The following is a 10,493-nucleotide window of genomic DNA, read 5'->3' as shown; positions in this document are numbered from 1 at the left end:
ATGAGCCACCGCAGACATGGTGGACGCTCTACTTCCGGTGTTTGCTCGGATTAGTCTGTAGGATTGTTTTTTAGGTTTCGTATAATGTGACTGCAGAAACACCCCAAACAGAAAGATGCTAAATACTCTGCAGGTGGGCAGTCGGGCTCCAGGGGTCTTTATTTGTTGGGCTGGAAAGGGAATCAGAAAAAAGGCTGGTTGATAAAGTAAACGTTCCTGGTCAGGCGGAGCTAAACTCACTCAGCTTATTTAAAATAAAAGGACTTAAAATAAGAAATGTGGTGTCCTGAACAGATCTCCATCATGTGGGGCTTCCATGAACCAAACGTCTTTTAGTTTTTATGGATGAAATAAACTTTTAAACGATGTTGACTTGTCTGAGTTTTGTTCTGTAAGTCTCCTGAGTTCCTCCAGATGAAGCAACGGTTTTCATGATGGAGGACATTTTGATGTTTGTGCGTCATAACAACACGTGCAGTGAAGATCAGGTGCTGCCACCTGCTGGCTGCATCACGTCACTGCTCCGTCTGTTTCAGCCAGCCGGAGTGAAAACCCTGAGAATCTGACTCAGGAGTGAAACCCTGACGTTGAAACAGCTGATCAGAGCTGGTTAGACTGAGATTAGAGAGATCAGGAGACGAGATGAGGACCAAACATTTACTGATGGATGCTGAAGGTGAAGTCTGATGGAGTTCTAATGAGTTTACAGCTGAAATCAGCCCTCTGGGTTCATTATGACTGTACCTCATTAGAATTCTTCTTAATCCAGATTAAATTACTTCTTCATGATTTCTGTTAACAATCAACACGAGCTGCTGTCAGGAAACTGTCCATGAGGCTCATTCTGACTCCAGAGAAACCAGGATATATAAAACCCAGTTTACCAGTTCAGATGCAGCTTTAGAGAAGACCAGAATGAAAGGACAACTGTTTTAATCCCAGAGGAAAATTTCATATATAAGTAAAAATAAAAATCTGTTTCATAGATGAATTTCACTCTTATGTCAGCAATAATCTACCAAAGTTCCAGCGTCTAGACGACGAGTTCTAGACATGAAATACAGTTTAGCTAAAAGATTTATTTTTCATGTTGGTGTCATGTGACTGTTCTCCAGTTCCAACTCATCCACGTGTTTAAAACCAGTTTAAAACCGAGAGGTCAGTGGTCTGATTTTAGTTTAGCTAAACCATGTCAACACCAACTTCCTGCTGCGTTCAGGGACATCAGTTCATCCCACGTCCACGCCAACTTCCTGCTGCGTTCAGAGACATCAGTTCATCCCACGTCCACGCCAACTTCCTGCTGCGTTCAGGGACATCAGTTCATCCCACGTCCACGCCAACTTCCTGCTGCGTTCAGGGACATCAGTTCATCCCACGTCCACGCCAACTTCCTGCTGCGTTCAGAGACATCAGTTCATCCCACGTCCACGCCAGCTTCCTGCTGCGTTCAGGGACATCAGTTCATCCCACGTCCACGCCAACTTCCTGCTGCGTTCAGGGACATCAGTTCATCCCACGTCCACGCCAACTTCCTGCTGCGTTCAGAGACATCAGTTCATCCCACGTCAACGCCAGCTTCCTGCTGCGTTCAGGGACATCAGTTCATCCCACATCCACGCCAGCTTCCTGCTGCATTCAGGGACATCAGTTCATCCCACATCCACGCCAGCTTCCTGCTGCATTCAGGGACATGTAGACATGGTGAGTTGAGCATCAGAATGAGGAAGAAAGGGGAATTTGGGGACTTTGAACGTGTCATGGTTGTTTGTCTGAGTATTTATTGGGATTTTCACCCTTAACCATCTCCAGGGTTTCCAGAGAACGGCCTGAAGAAGAGAAAATATCCAGTGAGCAGCAGTTGTTTGGACCAGGAAGCAGCAGAAAAGACACCAGGTGTCTCCTGCCAGCTAAGGACAGGAACCTGAGGCTACAATTCACACACACTCACCAACACTGGACAATAGAAGATGGAGAAAAGTTGTTTATTGAGTCTCCATTTCACTCTACAAAATGAGTTATTTTAACATACTGCCGGTGCAGTAAGATTTTATACTCAATACCATTTCCTGAAGTTAGAAAAATATCTTGGTGAAACTCATTTTAAGTCCTTTATGAAGTTAAAACTCCTGTTATTTCTTCTCACGACGCTAACGAGAGAAACTAAAGATGATTCTTCTGGATCCTAGAATTAACATTAATAGTTTTTACACTAACTTAAACAAATAATAACGGATTATGTTTATTTAGCGCTTTTCAAGGCACCACCAAACTACACCTGAGTGGAGTAAAGGTGAAGTGTCATGCTGAAGGATGAAGCAGGAGTCAAACCATCAACCTTCCAGTTACTGGACAACCTCCTCTACCAGTTCTTGAATTCTTCTTTAGTTTCTCTTATTTTATCATCTTTTCTCTCAAAGTGACAAAGAAACAATGAAAGAATCATGGACGGGAGAGTTTAGAGGTTTTTTAAACTAATAAATGAGTTTTTTACCACATATTCTAAAATGTGTCTCATCATGGATGCAGCAGCTGTGTGATGCTGTCATGTCAACATGGAGAAAACCTCTGAGGAATGATGGTGGACCTGATTCTTTAAAAGGAGTGTCAGCAGGGGGCAGAAGTGCCGCTTTCATGGTGTAAAACGGAGAACAGAAGGAAACTGGAAAGAAACCAGGAAGTAGATTCCTTCTAGCTTTCCTCCGTCTTCCATGAGGCTCCTGCTGCTGGACTTCCAGGACGTTTACTGGATTTAGGTGAAAACCATCAACTGCTGGTAGAAAGGACGTAGATCATCATCGCTGGCTGTTATCTGGTTTAAGGAAGTGGAAAAGTAACTCTGCTTCTTGTTTTCATTTAGCTAAGCTCAGGCATCTTCCAGTCTTTCCATCCAGCGTGGGACTTTAAAGAATCTGCAGTGGCTGTTTTAACATCTACACGTGCAGCTCTGCTGTGCGTCGTCTTCTGGCTTCTGTCTGCTGGTGAGTTTATCTGGATTTCTGTCAGTGATTCCTCAGGAAGACCTGGGCTGATGCAATCCTCACCGTTATCTTCCCGTTGTCTGACCTGTTGTTTATCACATGTGAGTGCAGGCAGAGGCGGCGCCAGGAATTTAGGCCCCCATGAAATACGATAACATTCCTGCCATAAAGACGTCCTGAAGACCAACATTTACTGTTTCAACGTCTCCTTTTACTGGAAAATTCCATTACTGGAAAATTCTCTTAAGATTAAAGAAAGTTAAATAAACATTATTTATTCAGGAGACTGCAAACATTACAGCGGACATGTTTTTGGTGCAGCTGCTTCAAGCTGCTCAGATTAATTGACCATCATGGGAATAATAATCCCCCATCTGTTAGATGTGTTACTGCGTTCATGCTGGAGGAGGTCTGGGCTGAAGTTTCATGCCAAATGGGAGGTGTCCAGGTCCAGATGGGTTCCCAGCAGATTTTTTTAAGAAATTCTGGCTGAAATGGCCGTGGTCTGGGTGGCTAGGGGTCCGAAGTGGGCCTCTAGCTACCCAGACCACGGTCCTGGTGTGGAAGGTCACCATGAGGAATACACTGGAGTTTAGAGAAAAACAATGAAATAAATATAAACCATTACACACCTCAAAACATGACATGCTTGATTTAGTGACTTTGGTTATATTAAGTGTTATTCATCTACTTATTAATTTGTTTTTACCTTGTTTTAAAACTTTTAGCCAGTTTAAATGTGTGTGTAACCACCCTGCTGCGGTCTTGTCCAGGACTCTGTTGAAAACCAGATTTTAGTCTCAGCAGGTTCTTCCTGGTTAAATAAAACTTATAATAAATATACAACTAGTTATTATGTTCCTCATCTTCTCTTAACAGATTTGTTGTAATGAACTCCAGAAAGTCGCCCACAGCTGCAGCTCATGTCATTTTATATTTACACTGTGTGCACAGTCATGAGGCAAGTTACATTCATGAGGATTCATTTTATTATTGAACAACTACTGTGCTCTCCATCAATCCAGAAATGTTAATAAACCTCAAACCTGAATATTTCAGAAAGTAAGTGAGGTCTTGGCTTTCAGAAAATCTGTGTGTGCACAATTATTGGTAGTAGTGTGCCGAATTATTATGCAACTAAATGAAAAATGAAAACTTCCCCATCTCACTTGTTTATTTTCATCTGTTAATGTCAGAAAAATAAACAACTCAACAGGTATAAATAAACATTTCTGAGGTTTAAAAATGTCAGAAATGACCAGTATAGTGACCAGTGGCCTTCTATTCATGGAGTTGGTCAGTTTCTTGATCTGGTGACGATCAACCTTTTGTGCAGCAGCAACCACAGCCTCCCAGACTTGGTCCAGACTGGTGGACTGTTTCCCTTCAACAGAAATCTCCAGTTTAAAAAGGGCCCACAAGTTCTTAATAGGGTTTAGGTCAAGTGAGGATGGGGCCCATGTCATTATTTTTTCATCTTTACAGCCGCTATTAGCCATGCAGTGCAGTACTTTGATGCATGCGCTGGAGCGCTGCATTTAAATCCTGGTCCTCTTGAAAGGTGCAGACTTTTCCTGCACCACCGCTTGAAGAAAGTGTCTTCTAAAAACTGGTAGTAGGTCTGGGAGTTCAGTTTGAGTCCATCTTCAACCCAAATAGTTCCAACTAGCTCATCTTTAATGATACCAGCCCATACCAGTATCCCACCTCCACCGTGCTGGCAGCAGCCAGGGGTCCATCTGGTCCATCAAGAGTCCCTCTCATCCCATCAGTCAATAAAACCGTAGAAAAATCTGTCTTCAGAGATTTCTTGGCCCAGTCTTGACGTTTTAAATGTGTCCTGTTCAGTGGCGGTCAGGTTTCAGCCTTCCTTACCTTGGCCATGTCTCTGAGCACTGAACACCTCGTACTTCTGGAAACTCCAGGGAGGCTGCAGTTCTGGGATATGACAGGGCTGGAGGGTAACAGCTTCCTGGCAGCTTCATCTTTGATTCTTTTCACACTTTTACTATTTCAATTTTTTCCTAACAAGTGTGTTGTGACACTATTTTCAACAAAAAGTTTGATTGCTCTGTGATCACGCCCCAAAATCTTCCAGTCGAGCTGCATCCCTCTGAAAGACTTTTTACCATTTTTGACCTTTCAGAGTCAGTTAATCTCTTTTTTGGCCCATTTTGTCTGAGGAAAAGAAGCTGCTTAATAATTATGCACACCTTTAATAAAGTGTATTGATCTCCTTAGGTCACACACCCTCGTTAGACAAATACACACCTGATTTGCTTAAATCCAATAAGCATTCAAGTTTAAACCGTTAAAGAAAATGCATGAAAAATACTCACTTGTCTAATAATTATACACACAGTGTGTACTGCCACTCCTCCTCCACTTTTGTTTTTCTTGTTGAAAATAATTAAATTAATAATTATCTAATTTAAAATCAACTTATCTTAATTATTGATCCAAGTTTCTGTTATTTTACTAAATGGTGAGCTGAAGTCAGATTTTCTTTGATTCAGGCTGCTGTTGCAGTAATAACTGACATCTTATGCTCGGATTTCATTCTTGTATTGTTGGTATTTTCTGTGTAAAAACTGCAGGTGTTGCTGAGCAGGTTTTTCTCCGATCAGTATTATTTTCTCTGTCTTGTGTTTTGTGTTCAGTGTGAGTAAGATGGTCCTTTTGCTGGTTGTTTTCTGTGTTTAGTTCCAGTTTGATCATTTCATCGTTGTGTTTGGTTCCATCAGTTCCTCGATGTCTCTGAAGACCAGGACCTTCGCTTGATCTGGGCTTCTTTTTACTTTAATAAATACTTTGCAGTTTTAAATGTTTCACTGCTTCCTCAGCAGCCTCTCTGGCTATGTCTGCATTTTTTATGTCAAGATTTACATCAGCACTCATCTATATAATCATCACTATCGTCCCTTTATCGGATTATTATTTACTCCTTTTAACAATGCCAGTATCCTCCTATACATCTATTATATCTGTTATATCTATTATATACACATTAACATCATCCTTTCATTCTTGTTCAGTAGTTTTTGCTTTAAATCGTTTAACTTTATTGTATGTGAGGAACAGATGGAGACGCTGCACACAGTCCAACTTCGTTCACAGTAAATGAGTCACATAAACGGACACAAACACAGACTAGAAAGTCAGTTTATATAAACAGGGTTCAAGAACAGAAGCTTTTCATTGTTAATGCAGAACATTAGAACAGAGCAGGTTCCTCAGCAGCGTTGTTCTTCCTCTAACAGAAGAGCTTCTTTCATCTGGGCAAAGCTAACGGCGACACACAGAGGTCCCTCAAAGGTCACGTTGTTTTTTCCTCTTATGATAGATTAATAAACTAATCAAAAGAAGCTTTTATAATCCAAACCTTTCTCCGTCGGGATTGGCATCAAGGTTTTTCCTGCTAGGGACAGAATGATCTTATTCAGTGGGTTTTCTGGTAATGTCATGATTTTAAGGACATCATCGTCCTTATGTTAGTTATTGTTCAGATGTTTCCATCATCATTATTCTCTATTTCATTTAACAACATTAAATGTATTACAGGCCAGTCTGTGAAAGGAACCGCATCAAACACACATGACTTCAGGTCTGTATAAGGTTACCTGAAGACCAGGTAAACACTTTCCTCTGGTCCTGCCGTCTGCCTCCTTCATCATCATCATCGTCTCCTGCAGCTTTCATTCTGTCACCTGACTGAATGACTCGTTGCTTCTTAACCAGGAAACTAGTTTATTTAACTTGGTTATTGTCAACGTTATTATTGACTCAGTAGCGGTTAATAAAATCATTTCTTTATGGTTTAAACATTTATGTTGACTCACTCTAAAATACCTCCTGATGTCCATCTTTCTTTTCTTACTCCGAAGGTCCAACTGAAGACAACCATTGTTGTAGGGACAGCAGGGACAGCCAATCACGGAGCACTAGACAGAGCAGAGCCAATCAGAGCAGAGAAATGGGTTTTAAGGTGGGACTTACAGCAGAGATTCCTTGTTGCAGATTAACTACGGAGACTGTGATCTGTGGTAGGGACGAGTTAGGACCTGCTGGACTTGTAGGGACATTGTCCCCAATTCTACGTCCATGCTGTAGAACCGGGTGTCCAAAGCTGGTCCTCGCAGGCTGCAGACCTGCAGGTTTTGGATGTTTCCTGCTGCAGCAGTTGAATCAGATTAATGAGTCAACGGGGTTGGACAGAACATGATAACAAGGTGTTGAGGAGAGACATTTAAGTTGGATCAGGAAACATCTAAAACCTGCAGGACTGCCCTGGAGGGCTGGAGTTGCCGTTCCTGCTGTACTGTGATTTTAACTTAACTTTATTTCCTGTTGGCCAGGTTCAGGCTCCACATTCAGCACCTGGAGAGGATTTACTGAAAATCAATCACCCCTGTGATTGATTTTCTGCCGTGTTGAAGTGGTAAACTTTGACTGTCAGAGATGTGGTCCTGACATACAGGAGCTCCATCTTTCATGTTAAAGGTTTCCACCGGCCTGCTGGCATAGGAAAGATTTATCCTCATCTACCTGCGTCGAAGACCTGATCACTTGTGATTAATTCATGGATCTATTACTTTTTTGTTCATACTTTCTTTTTTAAAGCTGATTTTGGACTAACTGATCATTAACTTTTACTTTTGAAAATGACATTCCAGATTTATTTCTTTATAACAAACAGAAGTGGTGGGTCTCAGATCCGGCTCAGACCAGTTTGTTGGACTTCATGTCTTCCCAGTCCGATGTTGCTGTGGAAGATCTCTGATCTGTGTTGCTTCCTGTCTCTTCCAGCAGAGGTGGACGTCCCCGCCGTCCTTGGACAGAATGTCTTTCTGCCATGTAAAGCTTCAAACAGAGTCCCAGTTGTAGCGGTGAGCTGGACCAGACCTGGTCTGGAGCCTCATTACGTCCTGGTCCACCGTGATGAGCAGGATTTCCTGGAGGGCCAGCATCCATCCTACCAGAAGTGGTTGTGGATGAGGAGAAGATGAAGGAGGGAGACGTGTCTCTGCTTCTGAAGAACGTGATGAAGGATGACTTTGGAAGATACGAGTGCAGCGTCTACAAGAATGGAACGGACCGAAATCCTGGACTCGTTGTGGAGACCAGATGCATCGTCAACCTTCAGCCAGGTGAGCTGACACCGGCATCTTCAGGACTCTTTCACACCAGACTGCCTCAACATCTGTTCTCTGTCCTCCACAGAAACACCTGCAGGAACCTCAGAGCCGTATGAGTGGCTGGTCTGGGTTGCAGGCATCCTCATAACCTTTATTTCCTTTGGTTCATACAAACTACTGAGGAGGAATCCCACATGATCTAATCCCGTCTTCATCCAGATTATCGTCCTCAGATTTATCTTTGATCAATGTTTCTAATTTATTTTAGATCCTGAGAACATGAAGCTGGGTCCAGATGAAGAAGAGGAAAGTTCTGTATCTTAGGAGGACCGGACGAGTAGAGATGGAGGTTAAATGTGAGAGGATGTTGTTCTGGACAGGAAGGGTCTCTGATCTGTCGTCTTCAGGTCCTTCAGCAGGATGATGTAATTCTCTGGCTGGTGTAGAGCTCTGAAGCTGTTAGTGAGCTGGTTTCTGGGTCACCTCTCTGACCCAAGGTCCTCTGGTTTGGACCCGTCACACATTGAAAGACCTTTGTGGGGCAGCAGGACTCGGCAGGACTATTCAGCTGTTGGACGGGATGGGAATCAGAGGAAAAGGCTGGTTGATGAAGTAAATGATCCTGGTCGGGTACGTCAGGCTGACCTCCAGGATCAATAATCAGAAGAAATCTGCAGCCCTGAAAGGCCAAGATGTGCTGACACACCCCAACACGCCCTGAACACCCGCAGAGCCTTTCTTCATGAGCTCGTACAATTTCTAGTGTCCTCGTCTTTGTTCTCCTCTGCTTGTTTCCTTCCTGGTTCTCTTCTTCTTCTCTGGTTTGTTTCCTTCCTGGTCCTCTTCTTCTTCTCCGGTTTGTTTCCTTCCTGGTTCTCTTCTTCTTCTCTGGTTTGTTTCCTTCCGGGTCCTCTTCTTCTTCTCCGGTTTGTTTCCTTCCTGGTCCTCTTCTTCGGTCGAATCCCAAATGGAACACTTGAGCACTCCTGCACTCACGGGCGCGCTCCCGCGAGGGGCTTGAAGGTTCAGTGGTATTCCAATTGGAATTGTGTGAGTGATCAAGGGATGATGGTGGACATTTTTGAGCCCTTTCTGCCCCCTTTCCATAAGTCAGCATCGATGCCAACTTTCGCTAAGGAATTACCCATAAATCACTGCGATGTCACGTGAAACACGGAGTTTACCGAGAGAAGCCGACGTGTGAAACATGTTCTTCAGTATTGTGGCGCTGGGTCGTTATATTTTTCGCCGTTTAATTTCCCCACGGCGGCGTTTACAGGAGCTTCCTGACCTCTACTATATATACTATATATATATTGTGTGTATATATATATATATATATATATATATATATATATATATATATATATATATATGTGTGTGTGTGTATATATATATATATGTGTGTATGGCGTCTCTCTCCTTGCAGTGCAGGTCTCAAAGTGCTGTCCCAATCCTATTTAAAGCATTTCGAGCCCTTGTGGCCTGTCACCCTCGACTCCTCACGCAGGTGATGTCATTTAGTCATCAGGGGCTCAGGGCGAGTGCTCAAGTTTTCGGTTTGGGATTGGGGGTTCTTCTCCGGTTTGTTTCCTTCCTGGTCCTCTTCTTCTTCTCTAGTTTGTTTCCTTCCTGGTCCTCTTCTTCTTCTCTAGTTTGTTTCCTTCCTGGTCCTCTTCTTCTTCTCTAGTTTGTTTCCTTCCTGGTCCTCTTCTTCTTCTCTGGTTTGTTTCCTTCCTGGTCCTCTTCTTCTTCTCTAGTTTGCTTCCTTCCTGGTCCTCTTCTTCTTCTCTGGTTTGTTTCCTTCCTGGTCCTCTTCTTCTTCTCTAGTTTGCTTCCTTCCTGGTCCTCTTCTTCTTCTCTGGTTTGTTTCCTTCGCTGGCTGCATGTCAGCTGTTCTGCTCAGCACTGCTCTGAGATTTCTTGAGGTTTTGCTTCGTTTTCTGTGTCCAGCAGATCGCTGAGCTCCATGAAAACGGATCAAATTACGTATGTAACCGACGCAGGAGACGGACGAAGTTTTCTCTCCGTCTGCTTCAAACATAAACGGCCTTTAAGCTGGGAAATAATGAGAAAACATTCCTTCAGACAGAATGATTAAAACAAGTCATTCTGACTCCAAAACTTCCTCTTTAAATTAATTTATTTCATCAACGAACTTCTTAATAACTGATCATTCAGCAAAGATAATTTTTTTTCTTCTCAAAGATAAAAAATGTCATAAATAATTTGATTCAGAAACTTAAACATTTCTATTTTTCTACACCTTGTATTGGTTGTAAATGAACTGAGACTGTTTATAAAGGAAAGTTTTCTTAAAAAAAGATTTTAAAATCCTTTATTTTACCAGATTTAAGAGGAATTCCAGAGATTTATT

At 42.5% G+C, this 10,493-nt stretch overlaps 1 protein-coding gene and 1 long non-coding RNA gene across 2 annotated transcripts in view; both read left to right on the top strand.

Moving 5' to 3' along the window:
- Window positions 1–10,493, top strand: part of LOC121640276 (sialoadhesin-like) — a 601,555-nt gene that overhangs the window by 33,408 nt on the left and 557,654 nt on the right. The window lies entirely within an intron of this gene.
- Window positions 2,600–7,105, top strand: LOC121640587. The gene is made up of 3 exons (XR_006010522.1): window positions 2,600–2,756; window positions 2,861–2,981; window positions 6,866–7,105. It is a non-coding gene; the product is annotated as an uncharacterized LOC121640587 (long non-coding RNA).

This window comes from Melanotaenia boesemani, chromosome 5 (genome assembly GCF_017639745.1).
Source record: "Melanotaenia boesemani isolate fMelBoe1 chromosome 5, fMelBoe1.pri, whole genome shotgun sequence".
In the NCBI taxonomy this organism is placed as follows: Eukaryota; Metazoa; Chordata; class Actinopteri; order Atheriniformes; family Melanotaeniidae; genus Melanotaenia; species Melanotaenia boesemani.
Note: the sequence above shows the minus strand (reverse complement) of the source record. Positions and strands in the feature narration are given on the sequence as shown.